Genomic DNA, 21,368 nt, shown 5'->3' with positions numbered 1-21,368 from the left:
CGGCAACAAGAGCGAATCAAAACAAACTACGACAAGGGGAAGAAGCTACGCACGATAGCAGTAGGAAAATGGGCTCTGGTACTTCTTCCATCCATAGGTAACAGTTCCAAAAATGAATGGCAAGGACCTTATAAAGTGATTGAAGCCATTGGACAAACCACTTACAGGCTACAGATATCTCCGAAGAAAACACAAACATACCATATCAACCTACTCAAGGAATGGTTGGGGGTTCCCCCTCAAGACAGTCATGTGGTCGCACCCGCAGACCCTGTACCATCCTCGTTACCACAGTTGGTTGTGAATAACGATCTGTCCCCAAGACAGAAAGAAGAGTTACAGGAAGTGTTGACCCCCTTTTCAGACGTATTTTCGGAGGCTCCCGGAAGAACCACTCTAGTGGAACATAAGATTGACACAGTACCAGGAAAGATAGTGAAACAACGGCCCTATAGAATTCCAGCCGCACGACGAGAAGCCGTTCGGAAAGAAGTTGCGGAGATGCTTCACTTGGGAGTAATACGACCATCCCAGAGTCCCTGGTCTTCCCCGATCGTCATGATCCCCAAACCAGATGGCACGAAGAGATTCTGCATGGATTTCAGGGCCCTAAACTCGGTGTCCCATTTCGACACTTACCCGATACCCAGAGTGGACGAGCTGGTGGAAAAGATAGGCGACGCCCGTTACATCACTACTATTGACCTCACGAAGGGGTATTGGCAGGTGCCTCTTCGTGAGGAAGATCGGAAGAAGACCGCCTTTGTGACCGATGAAGGGTCCTTTGAATTTACAGTTCTACCCTTTGGCTTACATGGGGCACCAGCGACGTTTCAACGTCTCATGAACCAAGTACTGCGGCCATACACCAACTTCAGCTCTGCGTACTTAGATGACATTGTCATATACAGCACTAGTTGGCACGAACACTTGAGACACTTGCAGACTATACTGAAGGCCTTACGGGAAGCAGGATTGCATATTAATGCAAAGAAGTCGAGGGCAGCCTTCACCAAAGTGAACTACCTAGGATACGTTCTGGGAGACGGGGCCATTGCCCCTCAAACTGAGAAAATCAGGGCAATAGAGAGGGTGCCTTTCCCAGCAACAAAAAGAGACATGAGGGCGTTCCTAGGACTGGTGGGTTACTACCGTAGGTTCATTCCCAACTTTGCAGAGGCCGCGGCTCCCCTAACGGATCTCCTTAGGAAAGAAGTAACAAACAAGAAGTTCATGCAGCCATCCCAGGAGGCTCTGAATGCCTTTCATTCCCTGAAAACCGCATTAACTACTTCACCCGTCCTACTGTCCCCTGACTATACTAAGCCCTTCATTCTAGCAACGGACGCCTCAAATGTGGGCATTGGGGCAGTGTTGTCCCAGTTGGGTGAGGATGGGATTGAACACCCGATACTATATGTGAGCCGGAAATTGTTTCCTCGGGAGTGCAACTACTCCACGATTGAGAAGGAGGCATTGGCCATCAAGTGGGCAGTGGACAAACTAAAATACTATTTAGAAGGGACCCATTTTTTCCTACATACTGATCATGCCCCTTTGAGATGGATCCACCAGAACAGTAGCCAGAACTCTAGGGTGTTGAGGTGGTTCCTGTCTCTACAGCCCTACTCATTCTCTGTTCAGCATTGTAAGGGCAAAGACAATGGGAACGCTGACTTTTTGTCCAGGGTCTTTCCTCTCCCCGATCGGGAGATGCCAGGGGGGGAGATATGTGACGGGGTGCTGGGTGAACCCCGTAATGATCTGGACTGGTGGTCCGCCGCTCCCCTCTCACCTTGCACCTTGTCCCCACAGCTGCCCGAGACCGAGTGGAGTGAGAAGAAAGACGAATACTGGACCCCTCCTGAAATGGGAATCGGCTCCTTTAATTGGAACGAGCCGGGTACGTCAGCCACGCCCCTTCTCTACGGAGCAACGTCAAAAAGCGGAAGCACTGTTTCCTCGGCGGACGGCGTTTCCTGCGAGGAGGACTGTTTGCGGACCGGAAGGATCAACACGAGTGAGACCAGGACGGAGGACGAGCTACAGACGAGCCCTGCTGTGTTCGAGAAGCCAGGAGGCCAATGTTCCGGTGCTTCGCCCTGCCACGGTCCCGAGGGAGGAACGTGGCTTGACAAGGTACGGGGCCGGGTAGCAGGGTGGGTCGGACGTAAGAGCGTCCCTACTGAATAGTTACCGCCTCGGAGTGTACCTTGTATCCCTTGTGCCCTTCCCCTCACGAGCACTTACAGCACTGCGCCTCGTTAGAGGGTTCACTTGCACTGGGTTTCCTTCACCCCCCCCTCCCTTAACAAGTTGTGCGTATTGGACGCCCCAGTAACCTTAGTCTTCTTGTCTGTCTTTTCGCTTTTGGGTGTTGGCGGACCTGTCGGACAACGCCGGGCGGCAACGGAGAGAAGAACTGGCCCGAAGCCCTCCTACCATTGGTCTTTCGGAACTACCGACGGATGTGTCCCAAACCTTACCGTTATTTTGTTGAACTCTTTGCAAGACTGATTTTCCCTAACGGATTGATAATCCTGTTATGCAGAAAAAGACTTACATTCCAATAAAACCTTCTTTGAAGTCCTTACTCAAAGCCCCTACGTTTGTCTTTACTCCTAACTCCGAGGTAATTGAAGGCCTGGAACAACAACCGGAACCCCCCCTGGGACAGCTTGTTTATGTAGTGTCTTTTTATTAACATTCATGTGGATATTATTAACTGTCATTGTACATATTCTAACGATACCTAATACCAGAAACATTTCTAATGATGTAACAAGTGAAGGAGTGAGTGATGTTACTAAAGAAACCCCTAATACTAACGTAGAACAAATAGATGGAAGAATCTTTCATCATGATAAATCAATTAATGATTTCTCGTTAAATGTTTTTACTAAATTGTTGTACTAGTACGTTAATGCAATGAATCTGAATGATTGTTATGTGTGCATGCAATTACCTTCGTCTGTTTCAGAGGGGATGACCTATCATCACCTATCTTTACTATATAGTGTGTCTTGTAGTGTCTTAACCAGCCCCTTCTACGTGACGGAGAAGCTGGAGTATCATTATTCCAATATAGATTTAGTATTTTCAGAAATACCTATTATAAAGGAGCTTAACAAGGTTTTAAGTAGTAAAAATGTACATTATATGGGAGAATTCTTCCATATTACCAAGACACTAGATATAGAATATGCTAATAAAAAATAATCTAACATGTAGTTTACAGGTTGAAGAAAAAGTGTTCATAGATATGGTAGAAAATAGAAGAGAAAGTTTCCAAAGAAAAGCTGCTGAAGAGAAGTCACAGGTACCACCATCGGCTTTCAGGAAGGGAAATTATGAGAAAGGCTAAAGAAACGCTGCAATGTTTCTGGATTGGTATCAGAAAGGAAAAATCTGTTTGCTTAGGATGGGGGTTGAAGGGTGGAACTGATCCTGTTTTCCCAGGAGTCTGTTATGCGTGTGGTAAGAAAGCCTATTACAGGTTGCCTGCACATTGGTATGGTAGTTGTTATTTTGCAATTGTTTTCCCAAAGGTCTACCATGTACACAAAAACAATAACAGAATCAATTAAATAAAACAGTGACTAACACGTAACAAGTGAGCGTGTTTCTCTGAAATAATAGGTGACATTTCTGGTGCACTGATACCATTAGTTGGAGTCGTTCTGAATTCACATAAAATTTGAAAGTTGTCCACAGTGGTTGATCGTTTATCAACAGATACTGCTGGTGGGTTCTTGATGATTGACACAGAAATGATTGCAATCAGATCAATGGTTTTGTAAAATCAACTTGCCCTTGATATCTTATTGGTAAAAGAGGGTGAATTCTGTGGTATGTTAAAAATCCAACACTGCTGCACTTATATCCCTGACAAAAGTAAAGGTATTGAGGGATATATTGAGAATATTACAAAATTACTTGAAGATTTGACCCAACTGGAGGTTGACGGTGTCTGGGGGAGACTTGGTAAGAGTTTCTCTTCTGTAGGTAAATGGTTTTCTACCTTTGGAAGTAGCGTATTAGGGAAATTATTAATGCCAATCATTACAGTAGCTATAGTAGCCTTAATAATATTAACAATATATAAATGTTGTAAGTGTAAATGTGGAAGAAAAGAGATAAAATAGAACTAGAAGAGATGAAAGGAGATTTTGTACAGATGAAAAATAGAATGAAAAGAGAAAAGAGCACTGAATTTTAGATAAATGAAGATGGCACTTGGTATGGTGGATTTTTCATGATGGCTCCAGAAAGCCATCTGAGGAGAGATTGATGGAGCAGGGTTTTCGCAAAAAGAAACCTGCTCGGATTCACGCCCCAATAATACATACTAACAGTGTGCAATGGAAACTAACATCCAAGCCACCTGAAACACACGGGAAAACCACTTCGCACATGCGTGCACTAATGTGAAATAATACATGAGAGAACTAAGGCGCATTTTACATTGCGCTTTGAAAGAAACAAGAAATAATGCATGACTAGGCCGCATTTTGCATTTTGCACCTTGCTTTAAAAATAATTAAAAAATGCCTCTTTGCTAAAAGAAAACCCTAATATGGGATAGTGCAAAGGTGGGTGGTAAACAGTGAAAAGTGAATTTCATGTAATTAATAAATGCCTGTGTTTTGTTCGTAATAGTGAGATGACAGGCCTGAAATGCCTAAAGTTGGCATGATAGTTGAGCTGGAGATAAAAACATGAAATAATAAAGAAAATAGAAAAGACTGAGCACGGCAGAAGAGGTGCAAAGGTCCGAGGTCGATCAGCTGAGAAAGACATTGTTTGCCTGCCAAGAAACGAGACTGCCCGACCCGTGGGACCGAAAGTCAGCATATATACTTTTTCCGTAGACACACCAGAAAGGGGACTCATGAGAACTATGAAAATGTTACATATAAAAGGAACAAATGTATTTGCATTCACTAGTCATGAATTACGTGATGGGAATGTTGGAATTAATTAGAGGCTACAGAATCATGAATGTGGTCATGGTGGTATGATGAGCCACCCCTCGCACCATCCAATGAAAAATTGTGTTCTATGAATTGCTTCAACCAATGTGGGATGGACATGTAGGTTTTAAAGTATAACTGGGGTGCCATTTGGGTGTGGTTTAGCAGGAGAAGGCAGCAGGAGAGATGGGGTGGTGCATTGCTGTCCATCGGTTTGCAGAGATGCCTAGCTGTTCCTGTTTCTATACCTGTCCCCGTCCCGTTCTTGAGTTATGAACTCTTTGTTCCATGGCTCTATTTCAGGGGACCACTACCTCCTTGGCCAGGGGGCTGGTATTTCACTGATCCTTGGGTTAGTATTATCCTTCTGACTAGTACTTTGCATTATCATTTACAAATGTATTTTTGTCTCTGAAACTTATGTTTCTTCATCTATCCACTCCTTCGTGTGCATATCGTTCATTTGATGATCGGTATGACACTATTTGCAATTTTGCTGATGTTTTTCTCTTCCTCTTGTGAATTTCATCATTTGTATTTGTAACCTGTATGCGATGAGCATTAATTATTCACATTTACTTGAGATAAACCTTATTAATCTTACCAAGAGTCTGTGATTATTTACTTAACTAGATAGATAGATAGTACTAATATTACCATCAACTACTCAACTAATTGGTCCATCGACCAGAGGAAAGAGACTGGATATACAGGTTTAGTTATGCATTTAGAAATGTTAGACACAAACCTGTAAAAGAAACATTAAAACTTGACCCCCAGCGCAATAGGGATTTGGGAGAATGTGTATGGGCCATTTGTATGTCATGTTATCAAGTATATATCCCTGATTAGGTGCTAGATCACGCACTTCATATTCCCGCATGTTAGGACAATACTGTACTATGGCTCAATCAAAAACAGAGCTGAAAATCATACTAATTCTTAATTCTGCACCATTTCCCACGGTGAAAGGCCTGCCTTTCTTTGCTGTACATGTCTAACTGGTTCTCTATCTAACAATGATAGTCATTGCTGTATGCTGTTCACCCTGCATTATCAATTCAAACTATGTAACTCTTTCATGTTCTTATAATATATATTCTACTATGTTATACAATTAGGTATTATCATATTTTGTTGTGGGTTGTAAAGTTCTCTGCAACCCTTTGGGCTTGCCAATGCTATATAACCCTTCTAATAAATACATAAATTAATCCAAATACTCTTAGATTAAGGAGTTCAAGCTGTGTTGCTCAAGTGGATACAAACCAAGTCTACGGAGGATTTCACACCAAATTCATTCACATGCAGAATACATTTGCTCAATAACAGGTGAAACTTAACCTAAATAGCAAGGCTTACCAGCTATTCACCAGCTGAACAGACGGCGTTTTAAGAAGATTGTCAGGCAGTAAACTAATTTCCTTCATCATGTTGGCCAACCTCACAGGCAGCTCTTGACGTAAAAACATATAGGATGTTTCTTCGCAGGCATTTTCAGATCCTATTAGAAAAAATAAAATGTAGGTAGAAAATAAATTACTTGCATTAAATAATAAAGCAGATCACCCGATTTTTCAGCACATTTTAAGAGGCCATTCAAGAACATTAACTATTGTATCAATGATGGAATTTAATGTTTGGTGTTATGACAAGTGAACTGAATACCTGATATTTTAAGGACCTGTTTCTATACATTTGAAAACAAACCTGTGCATCTATTCACGGTCTGCTTTCACTACTGGACTAGGTTATTCAGTTGATGACGCATTAATTGGCACGTGCAACGTCGATCTAAGTGTGGTTCTTAAATTCCCGATTAGCTATAATCAAATAAGTCTACTTGAGCTATTGTTGTATGTGTAAGACGTATTGGTGGAAGTGACCACCTGTAATGCATGACTCACACAATCTCAACTTGAGCCTGGAATCAGAGTGAACAGCTGGGCAGCAGTCAGGCCTTTCTTTTTTTTCTTAAAAATGACTGTTCAAACCCTTGTACGACCTGTAGTTGCAGGGCAGTAACATTTTTCAATTACCGGATCCTTCTCCATGGGCCATTGTCAGTGGTTTAGACCCATCATTGCAGAAGCAGGCAGCTAATGGCTATTATTGCAAAAGTGACATTTTTTTTTAAATGCATGCCGGGCTTCTATGGTGAGATGCGGCAAACATATAAGAAATACACCATGAGATTCATGAACATACTTCTATTTAGCTGACTGGACAGAAAGGTCTCTGAATAAATATATTCAATACTATGTACCATAAATACATCACTAATTATGGTGTCATTGTGCCTTACGTGATCTAATTAGTCACTTTACTTATATTTCTTGAGTCTTGATTTTGACAAAGAAACATACAGTGCAGCACGTTTACACAGAACCATACAAATATGTATTTATTTATTAGTAGATTTATGTAGCTCGAGCCAAGTCATTTTCGAAGTGAATCACTTAACAATCAGGCCACAGTTCATGAAAATGTCAATAACTGCACAGAACCTTACATATTTAAATTTTCCTGAGACAAATCTGTGTCCACATCAATATACATTTGGCAATTGGTTCACATTATTTAGTTGAATGAATGAATGAATGTAGTATTCTTAGAGCAGTACTGAAATCCAAGATGTGAGGATTTGGGTGTATTGCATGGTGTGGTCGTGCAACCTTACCATGTAATTCAATCGCAAATACCATCTTGGGTCCAGTCAGGCTCATATGCAAAACTTTAACTCAACCGTGGGTAGCTGTGGCTTCCAGCATCAAGGCTTAAACAAAGGAACTAGTGTAAAGCATTTAGAAGCGCCAAGCAACTAAATAAGAAAGCCACCCAACATGAAAGAAATCCGACACCAATTTATAAGCATAGATTATATTTTTATGAGTCTTTAGAGACCAAGACGAGTAAAATCCACCAGAGAGTTCCAGAGATATTGTTTTTTTAAAGAAAACATAAGTCTCAATTGAACTGTAAACAATCAATGGTAAATGTAAAGTTTGAAACTTTTGAAAAGCTTGAAAGAAGTAGTGTTTCACGACTCCGGCATGATTAGGGTGACCCGATTCGGCAGGGAGAAGGTCAGGGGGGGCACAACGGAGTATTTGGACAGTTACCTGGTCACCAAAGCATTCTCCAGTCCAGTTCTGAACTTTTTTTTTAATCTTTATTGATTACATTTTAAACAACAACTGAGCAGGCGTACACAGTCTTCAACATATCTCCATCCAGTTGTTTCCATATAGTGGCAGAGTCCAGTGACCTATCAATCAATCATGCATGTTTACCTACGACAAAATGTGAGAGTAAGAACATGCCATACAGTTGCTGCTGCCGGACAGGGTTTTTGGCGACCACACGCCGATAGTCATAAGCACTTTACCCCTCTACACTGGAGGCTCACTTATGCCACAGGACCTAGCTCTTCTTTCCTTTTGATGACAGACATTCCATTTGGAATACGGAATTTTAAATGCTTACGCCTCATGGATGGAGACAGCCTTATACGTCATTGACGTTTCTCAATAATACTTATTGTTAAACTCTGTTTAACTGTGACATGAAACAGGTCTTCTTACCTTAGCCCTGAAGAAGCCCTTGTGAAGGGTGAAACGCGTTTGCCATTTGTTTACTAAGAACTTTCTGAAAAATAAATTCTTACTACTAAACTTACTACACCTATGGAACAAATTTTGTTTTGTATGAACTACAATTTGTTGCTCTTATGTGTTATCTGTCATCAATCTTTTTTCCCACATGCCATACAGCGAATGCAGCAAGTTCTGATCTTTACAGCATGACAGCCATAGATTTTAATGAAGTGGTCCAAATGCTGAGGATGCAGAAGATAGAGGATGCTCTGGGTGCTGCGAGTTTGACAGGGGTGTCCTTGCATTAATTTCTCAGTCAAGGGATGAGGTGGGGCAACTTTAGCCACTGAGTTTGGGCCCATCAAAGCCCTCTTTGAGCCTGTAAAAGTCAGCTAAACCTGGGCTACCGGTGTCTGTACACAGGGGCTTGAGCGATATCCTTTGGATGAGGCTAGTGTCTCTCTTGGGTGACCAATCTGGACACAGACAACACGCTCGGGTTCGACAAGCTCGGATGCAACTTTTGGCCATTGAGGATCGGTCTCTTGAGGCACTCAGGGTGGTCAGCGGCTACTCTCCAGAAGTGACTTCTTTCGTCTGAGGCTTGGGAGCGACTTTTCCTCAAACCAGTAGCCACAGGCACATTCCCCTTTTTGCTATCCCAAGGTGTGGCAAGTGCAGCCCAGCAGACAGAGCAGTCTCTCCTTGCCTGGTCCAGGGCTCAGCAGGGCAGTCCTTCTTCTGGCCTTCTTCTGTTCCTCCATGATCTGAAGTTCAGGGTACCAGGGATGCTATATTTGTGCCCAGAAAGTGCCCTGGGGGGGAAGATGCGGTCACTAGTCAATAGGTTTCGAGGATCCCACCCTATGATGACTTCCGGCTATGTGTTGCATCTAGCAATCCGAGGCTGCACTATTATGCTCATTCCCAAGATGTCTGAACCCTTCCTTGGAAGTTAGGAGTTAGGTATCCCACCCTAGAGGTGTGGCTACGCACTCACAGGAAAACACATTTGGGCACTGGTTTCCCCTCTTTGTTCTCACCGCTAGCCTGTCTACATGAACAAAGGGGCAACCCCTCTGCAATGTGATCGCCATTTTCCCATCAAAGGCGGCTTCGCCTTTGAAGCTCGCCCTTTGGGCCAATACCATGAGTGGCTTCGAGCAAGAGGAAGGTAAAACCTCCCTCTGTAGCAGGCTACTATTGTTCCTAATCCCGGGAGTCGTTCACACTACTATCAAGGTGGACATAAAGCCGTCAGGTGGCCAGCAACTGTGTGAGGCGACTGGACAAAGGGCTACTTTCTAAAAGTTGCTTTTCCATAAAAGTTACATTAAATTTGATGTTGGCATCAAGTTGTGTTTAATACCATGATTAATTTGATGCATTGAAGTACCCATTTTAGTAGTACCATAAAGAAGTTAACCGGGTATAGGGGTCAACAGTGACTTCGAGTGAGCCAATGGGACTACTAACTTTTCCACCGCGAAAAGACAATTTGGAAGTGTTGCTATCAGGACAGGTTAAAGGTATATGTTCTAATTAATAATATATAGCTCTATGCCTTAGGGCACCATAGGCATTTTTTAGGGGAGACTTACGTATAAAGTTAAATGATGTTGGGGCTTTGCCATTGGTTAAAGTGGCAAAGTCAAACTAGCAGTTAAAAACTGCTCTTCCGGGATGTAGTGGCAGGCTGGGAGCCTTTTTGTACTCTGTCCCAGGCAGGGTGGCACAATCAGTGCTGCAGCCCTGAGGGGACACTCTGATTTACATGCCCTAGATACCCTTGGTACCATCCACTAGGGACTTATAAGTAAGTCAGCTTATGCCAATTGGAGTAGACATTTCAACGTCACTTTGTAAGGGGTTAGAACCCTGGAACTGAGGTCTGGTAGGAGGCCTCAGTGAATTGAGAGTTGAAAAACCAGAAGCATCAGTCCAAATCTTTGGGGGTGATCAGGCAAAAAGAGGCATTTCCTTACACAAGCAGTGACCTCCAGGCACTAAGAAAAAAAAAACAGCCACAGGCCTGATTGGAAGTATTAGAGTGAGAAGAACCATGTTTGTAATTTTTTTTCACAAAGACTGCCATGGAAGGGGGTTTCCTGAATTCTGGTGGCGACTCTTTTCAATATTCGACTGCAAGGATAGTAAAAGAGCATCCAAACCTGCAAGCTCGAAGGAACCTTGGAGGAAGGATGCAAAAGCATTGGAGGCTATGAGGGAGCATGGCAGGTTATAAGGGGTACTGAGCTTTGTGGTATGAAGCGACTTGTCTGTGAATGGACAACATGAGGGCTTTGACTTTCTTGGTACCTGGTAGCCAGTGGAAATTTTTTAGGTAGAAAGAAATGGGGCAGCCTTGTGTTACATTCAGAATGAAAAGGGGGGGCTCTTGGCCCCCCCGCCCGCATGGCGGTGCGGCGACCGCTCCCTCCCCCGTGCCTCTCAGTGGTGGGGCGCGCCCTACCACCGATTGGCTGGCGCCCTCCCTGACCCGGATGGCATTGAATGACATCCGGGTCATGGGGGGGCGGGCTGCAGGAGGGGCTGGGTGGGGGGCGTAGCCACCCCCGCCCCCCCCCCCCCCGGGCCCCACGAGGATAAAGAAGCGGGGAGCGCCCAGGTGACCCCCTTGTTGCCTGGACGCTCCCCCACACCGGCCGTGCCCCGCGCTCGGGGCTTCTTGTTTTATTAATCGTTTTTGCCTATTTTTTACAGGAGCAGTGCAGGAGTTGGCGCAGAGCAAGGCGGTGTGCAGCGATCGCGCAATGAACCACTCCACGCATCAGTTTTGCGTAAAAGGCCATTTATTAGGACAGGCATGACAGATTACAAAACATAACATTATCAACTTATCAAACTTTAACAATCCCCCCAACATTCTGCCTTTCAACCGTCATCCACTCACGTGCTCCACCATCCATTCCCAAATCACACCACAACCTCTTTGCATCCCATTCACTTCCCCTTTCCACTTCCCGACTCCTCGGTCATTTCTGTCCATCGCACTCCCGTCTACCACTCTCTCCCATCCTGCGCCTGTAACCCCCTCCCTGTAAGGGTGATTCTGCCCGTCATGGACTCCCCACCCCTCCCGGTTCCCGGAACGTCTCCCCCCTGCCATCCTGTCCTAAACTGGCACGTTGCCCAACACGGCAACCAGAACAACACCGCACCCAAAAAACCCTTATCCTTGTAGGGTGGGCGGGTGGCAAAACCTAACTTCTCCCTGAGGCACCGGGGACAGGAAAGGAAGTTGTTCGTTTCCTGCCCCCCCCTAAGTAGCCTCCTATCTAACCCCTCCCACCCCTGACCTAACCCCTTACCTCACTTCCGCCGGCCGTGTCCTCGCGCGAATACCCCGGGGGAAGACTAGTCTGTCGACCTGCATTCCCCCGGGGGCCGCATCGCGCAATGAACCACTCCACGCATCAGTTTTGCGTAAAAGGCCTTTTATTAGGACAGGCATGACAGATTACAAAACATAACATTATCAACTTATCAAACTTTAACAATCCCCCCAACATTCTGCCTTTCAACCGTCATCCACTCACGTGCTCCACCATCCATTCCCAAATCACACCACAACCTCTTTGCATCCCATTCACTTCCCCTTTCCACTTCCCGACTCCTCGGTCATTTCTGTCCATCGCACTCCCGTCTACCACTCTCTCCCATCCTGCGCCTGTAACCCCCTCCCTGTAAGGGTGATTCTGCCCGTCATGGACTCCCCACCCCTCCCGGTTCCCGCCACCCAGGGAACCCCCGGAGGGCGGTTACCTGCCCCACCAAGCGTGCACCTTTCGAACTCAGACTCTCCCACACCAAATTGACTCGTTCCACAGACAACTAATCAAGTCCCGCAGCTCCATGAGGTAGAATGCATTTCCCATGTGAGAAAGGTGCACGCCGTCGTCCCTGAAAAGAAGAGGTTGTTCCAGCTGGAGCCCGTCATGAGCCAGCACTTTAATCCCCCGATCTGCGCAAAAGAGTCTCATGGCCCTATTCAGTTTCCTGCGGGCACTTTCCACAGCCGCCGGCTTAAGAGCACCCCTCCAAATCCTCCGTGGCACAAACTCAGTCCAAACAATGCAGGCGCCAGCCAGATTGTTCCTCATTACCTCCAAGTCCCTCTGCATCAAGTACGTCAGTGACACCCCCGATTGTTTCACTAAATCATTTTCCCCCAGGTGAATGATGATCAAATCCGGGCAGCCCAGCTGCGACACTTTCTTTGTCAGCCATGGTAACAGTTCACCCCATCTCATTCCGCTCTTACCCCACCAATGCACTTCATGATGGCTGCTCCGCAGGCCCAGGCTACGACCGTACACCTGCCTGGCAGCATACTTCGAAGCCCAATGCACAAACGAGTGTCCCAGGATCCAAGTGACCGTCTTGGCCCCTGGCCCCCGAAGCAACCTACGAAGAAAAAGATATTAGTACCAAGGCAGACAAGAAACTACGCCAAGCAGCGTCGCCGTCCAAGCGTTGCGCTCCCGCCCTCACTTGCGCACGTAGCGCTCGCAGCACCGCGACCTCCAGCGACCGATCCTCCTGATCTCCTCCCATGACCAACCCAAACCTGCCGCCGCCGTAGCCGCCCCAATTCGAAAGGAATGCGTGCCAAACCGAGCCGGGTCCCTACCCAGCCTCCGCAAAGCCATCCGTAGCACAGCCAACAACTGACTCGACGTCAAACCCTTCTGTGACCCATGCACAAAGATCTCCCCCTCCGTCCGCTGCACTTTCTGCCGAAAACACAGCCATTCCCTCACCGGACACACACCTGCACACCCACTCACCGACAACCACACCCATTTACCCCAACCCAGCTGGTCAGTCTTGGACCGCCCCAACCAAATGCCCAGACGAAGCCCGTCCACCCGCACATCAGCAAACAGCCTACCCGGAGCCCCCCGCGCCCCCAGCAGCTCAGACACCCGAAATGCTCCAAAAAACATCCAGATCATGCATAGGCGAAAAAGCGCAACCTCCCCCCGTCATAGCAACAAAAAACCAATTCCTGCAAAATCAACTTCAACAGGTCAAACGTGACCGCCTCCCTGGGCAACTCCCCGCCCCCCAACTCAGCCCGCACCCGCCCCCAACCCTTCAACATTCGGCTCAGCAGATCCGAACTAGCCGGATCAAAACCCAAGTACAACATGCAGTAAAAAGACACACCCGCCAACTTGCCAGCAATCGTTGTCTGTGACAGTCCCTTGTCCATGCAGTCCAGCACAAAGCGCACAACCCGCCTTTCGCACTCATCCTTCGGCAAACCCATCACCCCCGCTTCCAGACCTACAAACTTCCCAAACTCAGTCCAAGCCAACCTGTACGCCCGCCTGGTAGACTCCGCCAGCGACCGCTCCACCAAGCCCACCACCCTCACTCCCCCCACGCCCAGATACCCTCCGGCACCTTGGTCTTGCAAGCCTCCGCTCCCGGCGCCAACTCCCTGAACCGCAGCCACTGCGAACGAGATAACGCATCCGCAATTTCGTTACTCGCGCCAGCCACATGTTGCGCGCGAAACAGCACATTGTAACGCAGACATAGCAGCATGAAACTTCGCAGCAAGCGCAGCACCCTCAGATCTCTCGCTTTCTGAATGTTGACCAAGTCCACCACCGTCATATTGTCCACGTGAAACAACACAGACCTGTTCTTGAACTCCGGGCCCCACACCAGCAACGCCACCAACAAGGGAAAGAACTCCAAGAAAGCAATGCTCCGACCCTGACGCAGCCAATGGTCCGGACACCTTTCTGCGCACCAGCGACCGTCCCAGAAAAATCCGAAACCAGCCACACCCGCAAGTCCGACCGGACCCCCAGCGTGATCCTGACCCTGTGATGTGGGAGGGCCACGCCCGACATGGCCATGCCGAGCCGCCTACAGAAAGTCCTCCCCGCCCTCACCACTCTACAGGCAAAGTTCAACAAACCCAGCAAGCGCTGCACAGATCTCAAATCCAGCTTCCGCACCGCAATCGCACTCCTCAAAGCTTCCTGCATCTCAGCCACCTTCGCCACCGGCAAGCGCGCCCGCCAGGCCACCGAATCCAATTCAATTCCGAGGAACGTCAGACAACAACTGGGCCCTTCAGTCTTCTCCGGCGCCAAAGGCACCCCAAAATCCTCAGCCAACAACTGAAACTGCCGCAGAGCCTGACCACATTCACCCGATCGTCCAGAACCCACAAACAGAAAATCATCCAGATAGTGGGACACCAGCCGGTGCCCACTGCGGTCCACAAAGGCCCACTGCAAAAAAGAGCTGAAAGTTTCGAAAAGCGCGCAGGAAATCGCACAGCCCATTGGCAGCACCATGTCCACAAAAATGGCCCCAGGAGAGAGAAATCAGCCGGATGAATGGGAAGAAGCCGAAAGGCCGACTTGATGTCACACTTGGCCATCTCCGCCCCCCTCCCACACGACCGCACCAACCCAATGGCATCATCCACCGAAGCGTACAACACCCTCGAGTCCTCCTCAGCAATGAAATCATTCACCGACCTGCCTTCCGGCCAGGACAAGTGATGGATCAACCGATACTCCCCTTGCTCCTTCTTGGGCACCACCCCCAGCGGTGACACGATGAGATCCGCCAAGGGCCACTCCAAGAATGGACCCGCAATCCTGCCCTCCGACACCTCCTTCTCCAATTTACACGCCACTACCCCCGGCAGCTCTTTAGCAGACCGCAAGTTCTCAGCCCAACGCCTCTCCCTGGGCCCCTGATAGCCAATCCGAAATCCTTCCACAAACCCCCAGTACAATCGCAACGCTGCCTCCTTGTCAGGGTACCGGGAGAGCCATGGACCCATGGCCTCCACCTTAACCGGAGTACGGGCCCTTCGGCCCAGGCTGCCCCCTACCCTTGGCAAATTTCCACTGTTCTGACGGCGAAGCCAGGGTGAGGCACTGCGTGACCGGGTGGCGTCCCCCACACTTAGAACACTCATGCTTGAATTTACAGGAGGGGCGGTTGCAGAAACCTCTGTTAAACCCCCAGCATGCTCCCGAAGCGACCGGCTTGTATTGCTGACCCGCTGAACCGGACCACACGGGCTGGCCCCCATGACCACTTGGGGTACCATGGCTACCCGCCCCAGATTGGGCGGGACCCTGATGAAAAGACCGATACGTGACCGGAAGACCGCTGGCCGTATGAGTAGACGCCGCCGCCTGCGTCGAGGACATCCACTGGAGCCAAAGCTCCTGATCCACATCCCCCCACGGCTTATCCGGGTTAACACTGACCCGAGCCCTGAACTCCTCGTCATAGCTCAACCAAGCGAAGCCCCCGAAATGCATCTGTGCCTTCCGTATCACGTCCATGTATTTAAACAAAGCGATAGCCCGATCCACATGCTTTTCGCAATAGATACTCGCATAAATCAGAAAGGCAGAAGTCCAATTCTCCATAGTAACCGGCACCCTCGGCCACCTAGTCAGCTCCCATTCCTCCTCCTTAGACCCCTCCTTCGCCTGAACCTCCCTGTGCAAAAGCTTGAACACATCCACATACTCATGCCTCCAAATCCTCGCCCTCGTCTTCTCCGACAAATGAGACCCCAGGGGCACACCCAGCCCCATGTATGGCAACTTCTTCCTCAGTTTCTCCACCCCACTCACACCCTCCTCCTTCCCCTCCAGATCTTCCACCTTGTCTGTCTGCGCGCCGGCCGTCGCGACCTGCTTGCCCCCAACAGCCTTCGCCGGCTCCCCACCACCTTGGGCTCCAGCCCGCACAGACCCATCCCCCACCCCCACCGACCGGCAGGGCTTCTTCCTCCCCCCGCTCCCCCCATCCAGCCAGGCGTCCCACCAGGAGCCCTCACCTGATAACGTTGCAGGAGCCTCCCGCTCCTGTCGCCGTGCGTCCGCCGGCCTCGACATCCTGCTGGTGGCCCGACCGGCGCCATCTCGTGCCTCCTGAGAAGCACCAACCTTGGTAGCTGCCCCCTTAGCCCTGCACACGCGCCCAGGCTCACGCAACTCACCCTCTTCCAACTCATCCTACTCATCCTCGTAATCCAACCATTCATCCTGGACATCCAGCGGCACCACCTCAGTCACGACTCGTTTAGCACCCTTCCCTTTCACACCAGGCGTAAATTCACACTCCAACACGGTCGGTGCCCGCTCCCTCGGTGGAGGGCAGGCCGCCGCGGACCCCCCTGCATCTTCGCCCCGGCGTTTGGAGGCCGTTTTGCGCCCCGCCGGCCCACCCCGGCCTCTGCCAGCTGACCCTGCTGGCTTGACCCCCCCCGAGCCGTATGCGCTCGGGGAGGCCCCGGTGCCACCAGGTCTCTGATCCGTCAAGGCAGTCCCTGCAGTCTCCACCCAGACCCACTGACCGTGCGCCCCAGGGGCCCCCCTACCACGGCCAACGGCCGACGCCCTGCCACACCCTGATGCCTGGGCCCCATCGCCCACGGGCACCCCAACCATCTTCACCTCCCTGGCGGCACACAGGCGCTGCCACTCCCTCTCATACTCCTCAATGACCCGCCGCTGGTCCCTCGCCCTCTCCTCCTCGGTCATCCGGGCCCACCGGTCAAACATGGATGTCTGCCCCGGCCCCCCCCTTCCTCTCCCGGGCAAGGGTGCCACAGCACCACCCGCCCCGTGCCCCGCCCCACCCCGCTGCTGTACCTTGGCGGGGCCCTTGCCCTTGGAAACCTGGGACTTCCCCACCCCCTTCCGCCCCTTGGACAGGTCAACCGGCTGCTCAACATCCGAGAAACTGGCCTCCCCCCCAGACTCCTCACCCGACAGCAAGAGGGCAAATTCGCCCCCAGCCGCCACCTCCCACTCATCAGGGTCCTCCCCCCCACTGCCAGCACTGCTCCCCCCGTACCCCACCGTCTGGCACATACTCCCAGACAGTCTGGCCTGAGACGCCTGCAGGGCCTGCCCTTGCTCATCCACCTCCAGCTCGGGGCCCTCCGCCTCCCCACACCCCTCCTGGACCACTTCCCCTGTAGCCCCCGCCCCAGCCGGGAGAACCAAACTGCTACCCCCCGCCTTTGGAGGCTCCTGAACCTTTTTGGCCTTCCCTTTCCTGGGCCCCCCATCCCTCGACCCAGCAGGCTCATCCTTACGGGCAGCCACCACAGCTGCCACCCCCGCCGACGCAGCCCTGGGCGGGCGGGTCATGCCCACCCAAGCCTGGTCCAGCACCCCTGGCTGGAGGAGATCTGCCCTCCCAGCCCTGCCAAGAACCAGTAAAGCAGCCCTAACTGCCTCAGCATCAGGGACAGCCATGGGGAAAAACCGGCCAAAAAACACCCTCCGCGAGATGCGTGAGGATCGGTAACCCGCTCGAAACGTCCGCGAGATGCGTGACGTTCGGCACCCTCCGTTTGCCGCCCGGAGCACCCGCTCCGAAATTAATAAAATTAAGCTAAATCACACTCCGCCTAAATGCGCCGTGAAACTAGCCTACTCGTCGCCCTGGGACACCAAGGCAACGAACCCGACACGAAATCACTCACCGCCTGACTAATTGACACTCCGCCTAGCAAAACCTAACTTCTCCCTGAGGCACCGGGGACAGGAAAGGAAGTTGTTCGTTTCCTGTCCCCCCCTATGTAGCCTCCTATCTAACCCCTCCCACCCCTGACCTAACCCCTTACCTCACTTCCGCCCGCCGTGTCCTCGCGCGAATACCCCGGGGAAGACTAGTCTGTCGACCTGCATTCCCCCGGGGGCCGCATTGTGTCCGGTTCTGATCGGCTAAACTTAAAACTCGCAAAAGGAGGAGAGAGTTTCCTTAAGCGCCGCCAACGTGCGTTTCCCGGCGGCTCGAGGGTGTTCAACGAGGTATTTGTCGGGGCGGGTGCGGGCGGAGGACGAGCGGCACCTTTTGACTTGCCTGCTGCTGCCGCCCGAGTTTCAGCCGGTCGGCGGGGTCTGCATCATTATATAGGCCCTATATACAGGCATAGCAACTCCCCCGAAAGGTCCAGAAGGCAACCGGCATTTTGCGCGAAGAATCCATTCCTTCCACACCTCGTAAACGGTTCTGGCAGCGCTTGGGATCGGAGTTGTGTGGGGGGCGAAGCAGGGTCAACCAGGGCAGGGCCTGGATGGGAGACCAGATTGAGAATATATGGTGATAACAATTTCTTTAATTGTAACTTCTGCTGAGTGTAGCTGCTAGTAATTTTCTGTTGATCCTACAGGGGGTCTTTGGAGGAGATAATTTAAATGAAATAGCATTTGTGTGTGTTGTTGGGCCAATCATCTACTGCATCTGAGGCCGTGTTTTTTCCTTCAGCGCACTATCGGGAGGAATTTTTATTTCCAATTTTATGGAGCCGCTAGAGCTGGCAGCTCCCAGATATTAATAATTTTTTTTATTTACAGGCAATACACTACACTATCTCAGCATAACGCACACGGGGGAGCCCAGAGTGGGGAGCGGCGAACGAGGCCACAAACCCGATACCGGCTGTGGAAAGGCGCAGGATTTGATCGGTAAGAGGAGAGCGGGGGGCTTGCATTTCATCGCTTCTGGTAGCCGCCGGGTGGGTTTACGCTAGAGTTTACTCACCCCTGACAAACCGGAGAAGCCGGGGCGTTGCGGTTACGGTTGCATGGTGCTTATAGCCAGCCCCCTGTGCATCCTCCATCTGGTGAATGTACAAAGCACACGGTCACCTGAGTGGTAACACTAGGAGTGTAGGGCTGTGGTCTGTGGACATGCCGGGGCCAAAGGGTGGAAAAGGAGGGTCCAAGATGGAGGTTATGATGCGCGCCATGATGCGTGAGATGAGCAACATTAATAAGAGGTTGGGGAAGATGGATGAATTAGAGGCCCGCATGAATGATAGGTTTGCGGACCCTCCAGGCCCGTCAGGTAGGCCCGCCCGGCACATGTTCAATACCCCAGCCCCTGTACCAGCAGTTCCGGTCCCTCTTACACCTGTACCTGCGGTGCCGCTTCCTGGTACACCGGTGCCTATAGTCCCAGCGTCCGCCGCACCGGCTCCTGCCATGCCGGCGGCGCCCCCTCCTGCGGGGACTGCCCCCCGCCCGTTGTACCGATACCGGTCCCGGGTCTGCCGCCGCCGGCCGACTCCCTGCCTACCACACCAGGGCCATCGGGGCACCCAGGGGTGCCTATCGCGCCAGCAGGTAATCTGGACCCGGTCCCTGTCGAGTTGGTGTCTCAGATAGCGACCTTATTGCCTTGGCTGCAGAAGGGGGGTGTAGTACTTGCTTCATCAGATCATGCGGCAGAGGCAGCAAAGTTGGTAGAAAAGATTAAAGCTGCAACGGTGGCTGACAGTGCGGCAGTGCCCTCATCTTCTTCACTTTCAGGTTCCAGTCCCGCCCCACAGAACGGAGATGGCGGTCTACCGGCCCAGGCACCCGGAAATGGTAAGGAGGTAGCGCTGCCTCTCTTGGGGGACGGCTCAGTGCCATCCAGGAGCGAGAATTTAGCACAACACGTGTCACAAGCAGTGAAAGAGTTGATTTGGGCGGGAAAGTATGTTTACATTTTTTCCTTGTTACTGTACAATAGGGAAATGGAGCATGCCAAGCTACTAAAGGAATGGATGCATCCGAGTGAATGGAGGGCACAGTGCTCAAAGTTCAGGGTAGAGGAAACATTAAATAACTGGGTCAGGGCCTTTTCCGTCCTTACGGCTATCACAGCCGAACGCCCCCCGAATGTGCTGGCATCAATGGCTTGCTACCAGAGCAGGATTGTGGGTTGGAGCGAACAGTACTCTGGGGATGCGTGGGAGGAATATGATGTCAATTTCAGGAAAGCCAAGGAGTTTGATACATCACTGACGTGGGATAAGGTTGACTCTGTCTTGGCATAAGCAGTTCTCAGGGAACACAGCCCCTTCCCAGTCCACCAGTGCAGTCAGGGTGTTCTCTGCTAGACCCCAACAGCCCTTTCAGTCAGCCCAGGGGAGTGAGGTCCCGGGGAAGAATAGGGGGGGGGGGGGGGTCAGAGAGGAAGGGAGTATGCTGGGACTTCAATAAGCGCTCCTGCACAAGGGCGCCTGGCACCTGAAGATTTAGACATGCCTGTGCTTTCTGTGGTCACCCTTCCCACCGAGTCAGCCTGCAGGTCCAAGAACGGGCATCACGGTCAGAGGGGGAGGGGGAAACCAGAGTAGAGGGCATCGGTTGGGTGTCCCCACACCAATTGATGTTCTAGCAATGATCCCATGGTTGAACAGATACCCGGACCACACAGCAGCCACTCTACTTCAGGAAGGTTTCTCCCAAGGTTTTAGGATCCCAGCGGAGGGGTACACAGGTAGCGCATATTGTAGGAAACAATTATCTGTAAAACACAATCCAGCAGTGGTGGCTGCTAAGATTAGCAAAGAACTGTCTCTAGACAGGATAGCTGGCCCTTTCCAGAATGTGCCTGTCCCCAATTTTGTGTGTTCGCCGCTAGGAGTAGTATCCAAGAAAGAGAAATGTGAGTTTAGACTGGTCCACAACCTGTCGGGCCCCAAGAGGTGCATCCTTAAATGATGCAATTGATGAGGGGATTTGTGGTGTAAAGTATGCCTCATTTGACCAGGCTGTTGACTTATTGCGTGCCCTGGGGCAAGGAGCACTGATGGCAAAATCAGATATTGAATCTGCGTTCCGTCTCCTCCCAGTACATCCATTGGATCACCACCTCCTAGGTTTCACTTTCGAGGGCAAGTTTTACATGGACAAATGCATGCCCATGGGTTGTTCCATATCATGTGCCTACTTTGAGACATTTAGCTCATTTCTAGAATGGGCCATGAGAC

The 21,368-nt window shown here is 50.3% G+C and overlaps 1 long non-coding RNA gene across 1 annotated transcript in view; it reads right to left on the bottom strand.

The window, feature by feature from the left end:
- Positions 1 to 6,472, bottom strand: part of LOC147731153 (uncharacterized) — a 117,553-nt gene extending 111,081 nt beyond the window's left edge. The window contains exon 1 of the long non-coding RNA XR_015308620.1: positions 6,336 to 6,472. This is a non-coding gene — a long non-coding RNA (uncharacterized LOC147731153). The remainder of the gene's footprint in view (positions 1 to 6,335) is intronic.
- Between the last annotated feature and the right edge of the window lie 14,896 nt (positions 6,473 to 21,368).

This window comes from Lissotriton vulgaris, chromosome 2_1, assembly GCF_964263255.1.
Source record: "Lissotriton vulgaris chromosome 2_1, aLisVul1.2, whole genome shotgun sequence".
NCBI lineage: Eukaryota > Metazoa > Chordata > Amphibia > Caudata > Salamandridae > Lissotriton > Lissotriton vulgaris.
Note: the sequence above shows the minus strand (reverse complement) of the source record. Positions and strands in the feature narration are given on the sequence as shown.